This window comes from Triticum dicoccoides, chromosome 5B, assembly GCF_002162155.2.
Source record: "Triticum dicoccoides isolate Atlit2015 ecotype Zavitan chromosome 5B, WEW_v2.0, whole genome shotgun sequence".
Classification (NCBI taxonomy): domain Eukaryota; kingdom Viridiplantae; phylum Streptophyta; class Magnoliopsida; order Poales; family Poaceae; genus Triticum; species Triticum dicoccoides.
Window position 1 is genome coordinate 523,733,022 of NC_041389.1, and position 11,095 is coordinate 523,744,116.

An 11,095-nucleotide genomic window follows, 5' to 3' on the forward strand; every position below is an offset into this window, starting at 1 on the left:
ATGTGAAGTAGCTCGAGCGGTCTCCTCGTGGTCATGATGTTCTTCACGGGATGCCTTCCTCCAACCTGTTTACCTGCTTGACAAGCGCTGCAAAGTCTATCCTTATCAAATATGACATCGTTAACACCAAGGATATGATTGCCTTTAATAAGCTTGTCTAGGTTTCGCATGCCCACATGACCTAACCGTCTATGCCACAACCAGCCTTTAGAAGATTTAGCAATTAAGCAAGTTCTAGGTTGAGCCTTTTTTAGTAAAATCAACAATGTAAAGATCACCTCTACGTATACCAACAAAGACCATTTTATGATTTTCTCTTCGAAACACTTGGCAATCTACTTCAGTAAATAGGACATTGAAACCGAAATCAGCAAGTCTAGATACTGAAAGTAAATTGTAGCCAAGAGATTCAACGAGCATGGCATTTTGTATGGAGCTATCATGTGATATGGCCACCTTACCGAGGCCAACCACCTTACCCTTTGATTTATCACCAAAAGTGACATACTTTCGAGGGCCGTTGTTTTCAGCAAGCTCACCAAACATATCTTTATCTCCGGTCATGTGATCGGTACATCCACTGTCAAGGACACATTCCTTTCCTCCTGCCATGTATCCCCTAAGATTTGCCATAAGACCAAAGTGTCTCATTGCATCATCAAGATCAAAGTCACCATCCTCATCCTCATCATAGTATCCATGTTCAACATCGTCATGTGGTGGATCAATTCCTAGATAGGGTGATACGTTAGACAAGTGATTTTGACAATAGTCATATTTATGAATTCTAATAGCTTCGGAAATAATATCACTAATAATTCCAACATCTCCTTTGGCACGCATAAGATTTGTAACCTCAAATAGACAATCACCAAACTTAGGATCATTGGAATTCATCTTACTCAAGGTAATCGACTTATGGAGAATTTCATCTAGATTTAGTAAGGAATAATTTGGGAATCATTCCTCAAGAAATTTCCATATGGTGTAGGCACATTCAAGAGTAGGCAAGCAACCAATCAAGTTTCTAGGCAAACCTCTAGTGATAAGATTAACAGTTCTAAGATTGTGAATCATGTCAATGGACTCATCAAGGGTAGGATGCATAGGATCAACATGAGGTGCACAAGGGCTAATAATGTACTTGTTCAAATGATATTTATTGAAAATCACAAGCATCTCATTTTTCCACTCATGAAAATACTCTCCAACAAGTATAGGCACTCTATGTCTAAGACTCCCTCCTCCAATGGTGATTAAACCAAATCAATAGAGACCAATGCTCTGATACCAATTGAAGGGATCGAGAAGAGGGGTCTAGAGGGGGGGTGAATAGACACTCAACACACAAAGTTGGCATTTTTTTTAATTTCTTCAAGTTAAAGTGGAGTTTTGGCACAAGTTTAACCATTCACAATACAAATCAAGCAAGCATGCAAAGAGTATATGAGCAGCGGAAAGTAAAGCATGAAACTTGCAAGAAAGTAAGGAGATGGGGTTGGAGTGCGCAAATGCAATTGGAGACTCAGATGTTTTTGGCGTGGTTCCGATAGGTGGTGCTATTGTACATCCATGTTGATGGAGACTTCAACCCATGAAGGGTAACGGTTGTGCGAGTCCACGAAGGGCTCCATCCACGAAGGGTCCACGAAGAAGCAACCTTGTCTATCCCACCATGGTCGTCGCCCACGAAGGACTTGGCTCACTAGGGTAGATCTTCGCGAAGTAGGCGATCTCCTTGCCCTTACAAACCCCTTGGTTCAACTCCACAATCTTGTCGGAGGCTCCCAAGTGACACCTAACCAATCTAGGAGACACCACTCTCCAAAAGATAATAGATGGTGTGTTGATGATGAACTCCTTGCTCTTGTGCTTCAAATGATAGTCTTCCCAACATTCAACTCTCTCTCACAGGATATGGATTTGGTTGAAAGAAGATTTGAGTGGAAAGAAACTTGGGAAGGCTAGAGATCAAGATTTATGTGGTAGGAAAGGAATATCTTGACCTCAACACAAGTGTAGGTGGTTCTCTCTCAGAAAATGTATGTTGGAAGTGTAGGCATGTTTTGATGGCTCTCTCCACGAATGAAGAGTGGGTGGAGGGGTATATATAGCCTCCACACAAAATCTAACCGTTACACACAATTTACCAAACTCGGTGGGACCAAACCGTGAAACTCGGTCAAACCGACTTAGCTCATAATGTGACCGTTATTTATTTCGGTGGGACCGACATGTCAACTCGGTGGGACCGATATCATTAGGGTTAGGGCATAACGTAATCTCGGTGAGACCGATTACACAAACTTGATGAGACCGATTTTGGTAATAAGCTAACCAGAGTGTTGGTCAGGCAAACTCGGTGGGACCGATTCGCTCATCTCGGTTGGACCGAAATGTTACGAAAGGGAAACAGAGAGTTTGCATTGCAATCTCGGTGGGACCGATCGCTCATCTCAGTTTGACCGAAACTTTATGAAGGGAAACAAAGAGATTACAATCCCATCTCGGCGAGACCGAGATTCCTATCGGTGAGACCGAATAGACTAGGGTTTCTGGCAGTGGCTGTGCCAATTGAACTTGGTGGCGCCGGATAGAATGTTTCAGTGGGGCCTAGTTTGACTTTTGGTTTGGGACATATGTGGATGTGAGAAAGTAGTTGAGGGCTTTCGAGCATATCACTAAGCACTTTGAGCAAGCAAGCCATTAAGCAACACCTCACCCCCTCTTAATAGTATTGGCTTTCCTATGGACAATGTGATCTTGGATCACTAAAAGTAAAATGTAGAGTCTTGTGCTTTGAGCTTGAGCCAATCCTTTTGTCCTTAGCATCTTGAAGAAGTTCCACATCCTCTAGTCAGTGCCACTACATTTTTGAACTTATCTGAAACATACTAGGTAAGAGTATTAGTCCAACAAAAATATGTTGACATTAATTACCAAAATCACCCAGGGAGCACTTGTGCTTTCAGAACTTCACCAGCCTTGGCAGCTAGAGCATGGATTAGATGAGCATATAGATCCGACACGTCATGGATTTGGATCCAAATATCAATACACTCAAGTTTGATCGTCAAGGGTTTTGTTATTCCATCATAAGGAGCTAGGAGTACCGCATCTCCCCTGAAATTCCAAGGCCCTTCTTGCATGACGCGCTCCCAGCCCCCCAATCACGTAAACTGGACAGAGTACAAATGATCCTCCAAAGGTTTGAATTTTGCTTCTTGAGCAACATCCCAGGCTGACCGCATGTTCCTGAAGAACCATGTTTGACTGTAGGATTTGTTGGTATTGACCTTGATCAGCGCTACCCACCTTGGCTATTCTGGCGGAGCCTCCTTGTCATCGAAGACGACGCCGTCCAGGTCCTTCTCCCGGAGGCCTAGTTCCATCATCATCTTCTCCACATCGCTGAGTCCAGAGGAGCCCGAAGCTCCATCAGCAGCCATCTAGAATACTAACCCGAGGCAAAGTAGATCAGATTTCTGTGGGGGGACCCCAGAACCCCGCTGCATCTCGTTCCAGGCCAAGAGCGGGCAGCGACACATGTCGCCCCTTGGTCGGTCCGAGTAGGGAAACATGACGGGTAATCAGCGGTAGGGAAGGGAGGAACTCGACGGCGGCGACCAGGTTGCCCCGGGAGAAAATATGATAAACCCTAACTTGAGGGTGCACTGCGCTGCGCGTTCGTGGGCCGGCCCACTGTGCGCCGCTGTAGGAGTACCCGGATCTGACGATGTAGGCATAAAACAATCTCCCCCTAAGCAAGTTTAGATAGGCCGGCCCATCAGGACATTCTTTTTTTTGCAAATTTCATAAAATATGTTTTTGGTTATAAAATATAAAGTATCCTTGGAAATCTGTTTAAAATTTGAAAATTTTAATATATCGAGGAATAAAAAATTACATGTACTTCAATATATAACTGTTTATATGTTTAACATGATATGTTCCTCTCTTATTTAAAAAATGTTCATGTATACAGAAATAAATATTCATGTATTTCAAGGAATTTCATATTTTTTAAATGTTTGTTTGTACATGCCAAAATATAAAGTTGCTCCTATATGTTAGAATATAGGTTCATTCTATTTTTAAAATTATCCTTATTTTCCTAAAAATAAAAAAAAAGAAATACAAGGAAGAAATAACCTAAGGAAAAGAGGAAAAAATAAACAAAAACATTGATACAGGCGGTTCGGCACCGAGTCGAGCAGCTTCTTAACGAGGGCGGCGTCCTCCAGGGTCGAGCCCAACTCCGCGTAGCGCGCCGCCATCCCACCGAGCCTGCCGGCGAAGTCGTCCAGAGTCTCGGCGTCCGCCATGCGCAGGAGCTCAAACTCTCCGCGCAGCGTGCCCAGCCGAGCCGCACGCACGTGATCCGCCCCCACGAACCTGGCCTTCAAGCTTGCCCACACCTCCGCTGCGGATTTCTTTGACGCCACCTACAGCAACAGGTTCTCCGCGAGCACCCCGAGCAAGTACGCCCTTGCCGGCTTGTCCTTCTTGGCGATCACGGTCGCCGCTGCGTCCTCCGGAATGACCACGGCCTCCCACAACCCGGCCGCGTCAAGGTTCGCCTCCATCTTGATCGCCCACGCCGTGTAGTTCTCGCCGGTGAGCTGCGGCACCGCTTGCGGCAGCGATCCGCCTGTTCCACCGGCGTACGGGACGATGGACATCGCCGGCGCGCCCTGACCTGACCGTGGCTCTAATGCCAACTGTTGGAACCGCCAGTCCCTCGCCGCGCTTCTCCTCGCTCTCTCTGACGCCGTGACACAAACCGAAGAAGAAGAAGATCAGAGGAAGAAGAAAGACACGGGGACACAGTAGATTTTCCCGGCGCACGAACGCCAACTCCCACGAGCTCGTACTCGTCACCACCACACCGTTACAACAATCACCGTCGCAGCTTTATACCCGGAGCCAGCGACCGGGCACGCACCCACGCTCCCTCTCCCCTCGCGCCCGCGATCTGCCCGCCATGCTCGCGCCCACGACGCGCTCTACGCGCACGGGCCACGGCACGACTCCAACAGAACTCACGCGATCACCCCGCACAGCTCGCCAACGGCTTGCGGTCACACTCACACACACTGCGTGCACCCGCATGGACACGCCCGTGCTACACACACACGCACACACGCGCTACTCCCCGCGGACCCGGCGCGCCCGACGCGTCCCGCTCGTGCCCATACACGAGCTGGACACACCCGACACGCCACCTGCGGCTTATTCGCCCTACAGCTCCCATCGATGGCATAGTCTGCCTTGTTTCTCCTGTATTTTCTAGCCATGTCCACATTGCCAAAGGAGAAGACCATGAGCGGAAAGAAAAAACAGAAAATTGGAGGTTGGAAGAAGAACATGAACAGTGTCAATTATGGTGGCAGAGTGACTTCGTCCGAATGTGGATGCATTGATTAGTTTGTTGGCTGCTGGTGGTTGAGGTCCTTGGGCGTGGTCTGCGCCTCACTCACAACGTCAGGACGGAAAAGACATAAATATAGGCCTATATTATATGGGAGATACATGGATCATAGTCTGATACCCACTTTCTAATATAGCAGTGTGAATCTGAAGGCAAATTAATGAGGCGGATTATGGTGGGTGTGGTCACCGTGTGCTCCAATGCAATTTGGCTGCACACAGCCACTTTTGTTGTGAGGTTTTTCGCGCTATATAACACATTGCACTGCGCTGCACGTTCGTGGGCCCGCCCACAGTGCGCTGCTGTGGGCGCCAAATAGGAGTACCCGGATCTGGCGGTGTAGGCAAATAAGACGATCCCCCCTAAGCAAGTTTAGATAGGCTGGCCCATCAGCACATTATTCTTTGCAAATGTTGTAAAATATGTTTTTGTTTATAAACTATATAATATTCTTGGAAGTCAGTTTAAAAATTAAAAAATGCTCATGTACTTCAATATAAACATTTATATGTTTAGCATGATATGTTCCTCCCTTATTTAAAAAATGTTCATGTATACAGAAATAAATATTCATGTATTTTATGGAATTTAATATTTAAAAAAAATTGGTACATGGCAAATCCAAGGATATAGCGGCGCGAGTTTGAATCTGCACACAGCCACTTTTTTGTGAGGTTTTTTCGCGCTATATAACACAGTGCACTGCGCTGCACGTTCGTGGGCCGGGCCACTGTGCGCTTGTGTGGGCGCCAATTGGCTTCTGCTGCTGTAAGGCAATAAGACAATCTCGGGGGCTCCTATACAGCGTTGCAGGCGCCCGTTAACGATCTGGCGCCTGCAGCACTGCTAGCATGGGCGGGCCCACCAGCGTGCTGTCCTAATTGTTTTTAGTTTTTTTTTGCGAAAATAAAAATATGAAATGAAGAAAGGTTTACAGATTTAAAGAAAAAAAGTTCATCCATTTGAAAAAATATTTTCATATCTTTAAAAAAGGTTCATAAAATTTCAAAAAGTTCAACAATTTGAAAAAAAGTTCATTCAAATTGAAAAAAGTTCATCCAATTTCATAAAAGTTCATAAAATTTGAAAAAAGTTCATAGAAGTTGAAAAAAGTTCATGGAACTGAAAAAAAAGTTCATAAATAAAAAAAAGTTCATCCAATTTAAAGACAAAATGTTTATTAAATTTATAAAAAGTTCATCAATATTCAAAAAAGTTCATCAATCTCAAAAAAGTTCACAGAATATTCCAAAAAAAATGGTCAACCGGCGCCTAGATGGGCCGGCCCATTTATGGACGCCACAGGCCCCAAAACTGCCAGCCACCCCGTTGGCAAATGCCGTCTTGGCCAGCGAACGGCTGCTGGCTATTTGCAGTCCAAAATATTATTTTTTTGAGAAAAAAAAAACCAGCTTGACAAAACTCATTTCGCATAAGGAAAAACAAAACAGCTTGACAAATCTCAGGACACGCCATCACTTTCGTCTTGATCGCTTGATTGAAGCCGCCCATCGTTGTCTCTGATGGAAACACTCATCGGCCAGACACTGTTACCACTCCTGCCGCGCTGCGGCAGGGCTTCTGATCGAGCCTCTGATTTGTGCGTGTGCCACGTCTAGACCTTGGTAAAAAAATAAAATAAAAATGAAGCCTGCCTCGACTGGAAGCCTGGAAACTACGCTATGCGTGGACGCGTCGGCAGCAATCTTGGAGGGAGCCATGGGGTGGGGTGGTACGGTGCCACATCTAGTCCTTGTACAGTAAAGAAAACGATGCCTACCTACACCGACTATAAATTGCGCCATGTGCGCCGGCCCCTCTACCGTGTCAAGAAGTACTATATGTTATCACCCGTCTACTCAAAGTGTCCTTCATCGATTACACATCATTGGCGAAGAAGGAAGAAAGATAGCACTACCAGTAGACAGCAGAACACTTCTTCAGTTCCGTGAACCTTCTCTCTTCCCCGTGACTGTGATGCCACGGACGCACACAAAGCCGCCACGCGCGTGCGTAAGAAATGACGCCAATCGACAATGGCAGTTAGCTAAAACGTACCACTACGACGACTTCAATGTACCACCAGTACTAGGCGTCGTCCACCCAATCGACAATGGCAGACGCCTCCAAACACGCACGTAGCTGTCGCTGCACTTGCGTCAGCTCTGACCGCACCGTTTCCATCCTCCAATCTGCATGAGAAATCGTTGGGATGCGATCGTGTGGTTGCTGCTCAAGCTTCCTGCTATATCTGATTTCCTTTTCTTCGATGATACTGTACTGACTCTCTTTTTTTTGTTGCGGGAAGATAAGATACAATACTGATTTTTAGTCCACTGTTGTTCTGATAGAGAACTTTGACGCTGATAAGGTGAAAATAAGACAAGCAAATTTTGAGTACTGATTGAGGACCTGGGTAAGCCTTTTCTTCGGTGATAGTACAGTAAACTGCTTTTTAGTCCACTGCTGCTCTGATAGAAAACTTTGACGCTGATGATGAGATGAAAATAAGACGAGCAGATCTTGAGTGCTGAGGTCCCCGTTGAGAGCCTCGTGTTCCACGTGAGCGGGAGAACTCAATGCCAAATGTCTTTTTTTGTGGGGTTGACGTGGAGTTTCTGCACCCGAGCTCATATGAGCTCGGGTGAACAGTAAAATCGAAAAAAAATCGAAAAAAATTCAAAAAATTTCAATTTTTTTAGGTGGAAACATTGACAAAAATTTTAAGTGCTTGCAAAAATTCGTCATGAAATCACATTTCTAGAAGGCGTGGCAAATCAAACAAAATCGATACTCTGAAAATGCTACTTTCAAAAGCATTTTGGAGGCTGAATTTGTTTTTTTTTTGCCACGCCTTACAAGAATGTGATTTCATGATGAATTTTTGCAAGCACTTAGAACTTTTTTCAATGTTTCTCTGAGATTTTTTTTTGGAATTTTTTGAAATATTTTTATTTTTTTTCGATTTTACTGTTCACCGAGCTCAAATGAGCTCGGGAGCAGAAAGGCACTTCGGGGTTATATGCACATCTTTTGAGTTTTTTTTTCTTTTTTGAGAATCCTAGTTCGGCTGGTTTTTTTTAACATCAGTACAGACACAAGCACTCATATACACGCGCATACACTCACCTCTATGAACGCACACACGCACACCCTACGCCTATGAGCACCTCCGAGAGACTGAGCCGGCATATCATCTTGAAATTTACGAAGTCACCGTAGGCGCCTCGTCGTTGACGGGAACGTCTTCTCCCACTGAATGCACATCGCCGGAAACCTGAAATAAATTCAGGAATAAATGCAAGTGGGCTGTGGATACCACAGTCCCTCTAACCATCCAACCACAGGTTGGTTCGCACACATCATCTCGGAAATTCAAGAATAAATGTCTTTTTTGTGGGGTTATATGCACATCTTTTGAGTTTGAGCTGTGGGCAACCGTTTGATCTACAAGGTAGGCGGTAGCTGCAAAAATCGATGAGAAGGTTTACTAAATGAAAATGAACAGACGCAGTCCATTGGACCGATTTCGTAGACATTTGGAATCGGATAGATGCGCGCGTTGCGAGTCCGGTCGTGCTCAGTACTCTATTTTCATTCCCTGCAAGAAAAGCTGTATTTAGATCCTCTAAAAAAATGGTTTTCTTTATTTTTATTTACTAGTTCTGTCTTAAGTCGGACTTTCTAAACTTTGATGAAGTCTACAGAAGAATTTATCAACATGAGATTCATCATTGAACATATATTCACATTATATATATTTGTTATTGAAAATGTTCATATTGCTTTCGCAAAAGTTAATGTTCATATTGGTTTCTATACACTTGTCAAACTTTTCACTTAAGATAAAGCTAATATGCAGAGTGAAAAAACTAAGCCAGTACTCTACTTAGATCATGTAAACATAAATGAGCCACAAAAGAGCGAAAGAAATGGTACAATGGCGCATGTGTTACACTTGCATAGTTAGAAGCGGACTCTTAAACCGTCCGCATACGTTTGAATTGTGCAGTCCGAACGTGTTGTGCCATCCAACACGATCGTGTATCGGTTCACCGAGCGGTCTAGGCGTACTTTTTTTGGCAAACGCGAGGCAAACTAGGGGGGGTGGTTGCGGGAGTCCGGACAACAGATGCGTCGGACTCGGACACCCCCGGCCAACCAAAAACCCCACTGAAAGCCCTTGACGGTGCCATACACCAGGGTTACCCGACCTCTGGAACAAGGTCACCAGGCCTTCCTCGGAACCCGATGTAGACTAGGCCTCTCGCCACTAACGGTGGGCCTCCTTCAGAAGGATATACATTACTTGTACAATAATACATTTTTTTCAAAGGGATAATCAAATTTATACCCCTAGTTGTGTCACACTCGGCAGTTTTGCCCCTAATTTCGAAAAACCCTTGGTCTTGCCCAAGTGCGTTTGGTCTCCTTGTGCTTTTGCCCTTCCGTCCTAATTCCGTCTGGTCAAAGGCGTTTGACCGCTAGAGAGATATTTCTCTGGACCAATTTACCCCTCCTTTCAACTCCGGTCAAAAAAAAGAAAAGAAGAAACATGACACTTACAAGTGGCCCCAGATACATAGAAAAGGGGAAAAAGCCAAAAAGAAAAATCAATCTCTCTTTTTCCTCTCTCACTCTCTCTGCTACCGGGAATGCAACAACAACAACGACGAGGAATCGCCACCGGAGGGCGCGAGGCCACCCACGACGGCGATTGAGCGAGGAGGTGTCAGGCGAGGTCAACCCTGCAAGGGGCGGCGGCGCGATGCCGGGGAGTCCGAGATCGATGCGGGGCATGGGGGGCGCGGCAGAGACGGCGGATCCATCTGCGGGATGCTCGGGCTGGACCGGATCCGGCCAGGATGGAGGCCGGGAAGGCACTGGCGGCCAGCGACAGGGCACATGGGCAGGAGCTGCTCGTCTCCGGGCTCAGGGCGCCATGGCCATGGTGGCGTGAACCTGCGAGAGAACGGCGATGGGGCTCAGACAAGAAGAAACAGAGGGAGAAAGGAAGAAGAGGGCGGCAGTGTCCTGCTGCTCATTGCGGGCGGCGCCATGGCAGCTGTTGGTGCTGGGCTGCAGCGCCGGACCGGGTGCACGAACGTGAGCGGGGAATGTGGCGGCGCTGGAGGTCAACGGCGACAGATTCCAGCAGGCGGGGCGAGGTGGTTGTGGTCGCGCCGATCCGGAGGAGTTGTTGACGGATCTGGCACGGCTGCTCGCGGTGGCGCTCGAAACGGCCGTCGGCAGAGAACTACTAGGGCGGCGGCGGCTCCTGCTACACACAGTGAGAGAGATGGGAGGCGGGCACGCAAAGAGATAGGTGATGCACACTGAGAGAGGGAGAGGGGAAGGGCAAAATTGTCCAGAAAAATGTCTGACTAACGGTCAAACGCCTTTGACCGGACGGAGTTGGGACGGAAGGGCAAAAGCATAAAGATACCAAACGCATTTGGGCAAGACCAAGGATTTTTCGAAACTAGGGGCAAAACTACCGAGTGAGACCCAACTAGGGGCATCAAATTAATTATCCCTTTTTCAAAAGGGGAATATATTAATATCAAGTAGATCTCGATTATACCCGGCCTCTGCAATAACAAGATGCCTAAAAACATTCAGGATGCACACAACCAACAAAGAAAAAAAAAGAAAAAAAAGGAA

At 46.1% G+C, this 11,095-nt stretch overlaps 1 long non-coding RNA gene across 1 annotated transcript; it reads right to left on the reverse strand.

Annotated features, from left to right (window-relative positions):
• Window positions 1-9,973: 9,973 nt before the first annotated feature.
• On the reverse strand, window positions 9,974-10,738 carry LOC119305983. The gene is made up of 2 exons (XR_005148819.1): window positions 10,538-10,738; window positions 9,974-10,393 (listed from the first exon to the last, which is right to left on the reverse strand). It is a non-coding gene; the product is annotated as an uncharacterized LOC119305983 (long non-coding RNA).
• Window positions 10,739-11,095: the final 357 nt, after the last annotated feature.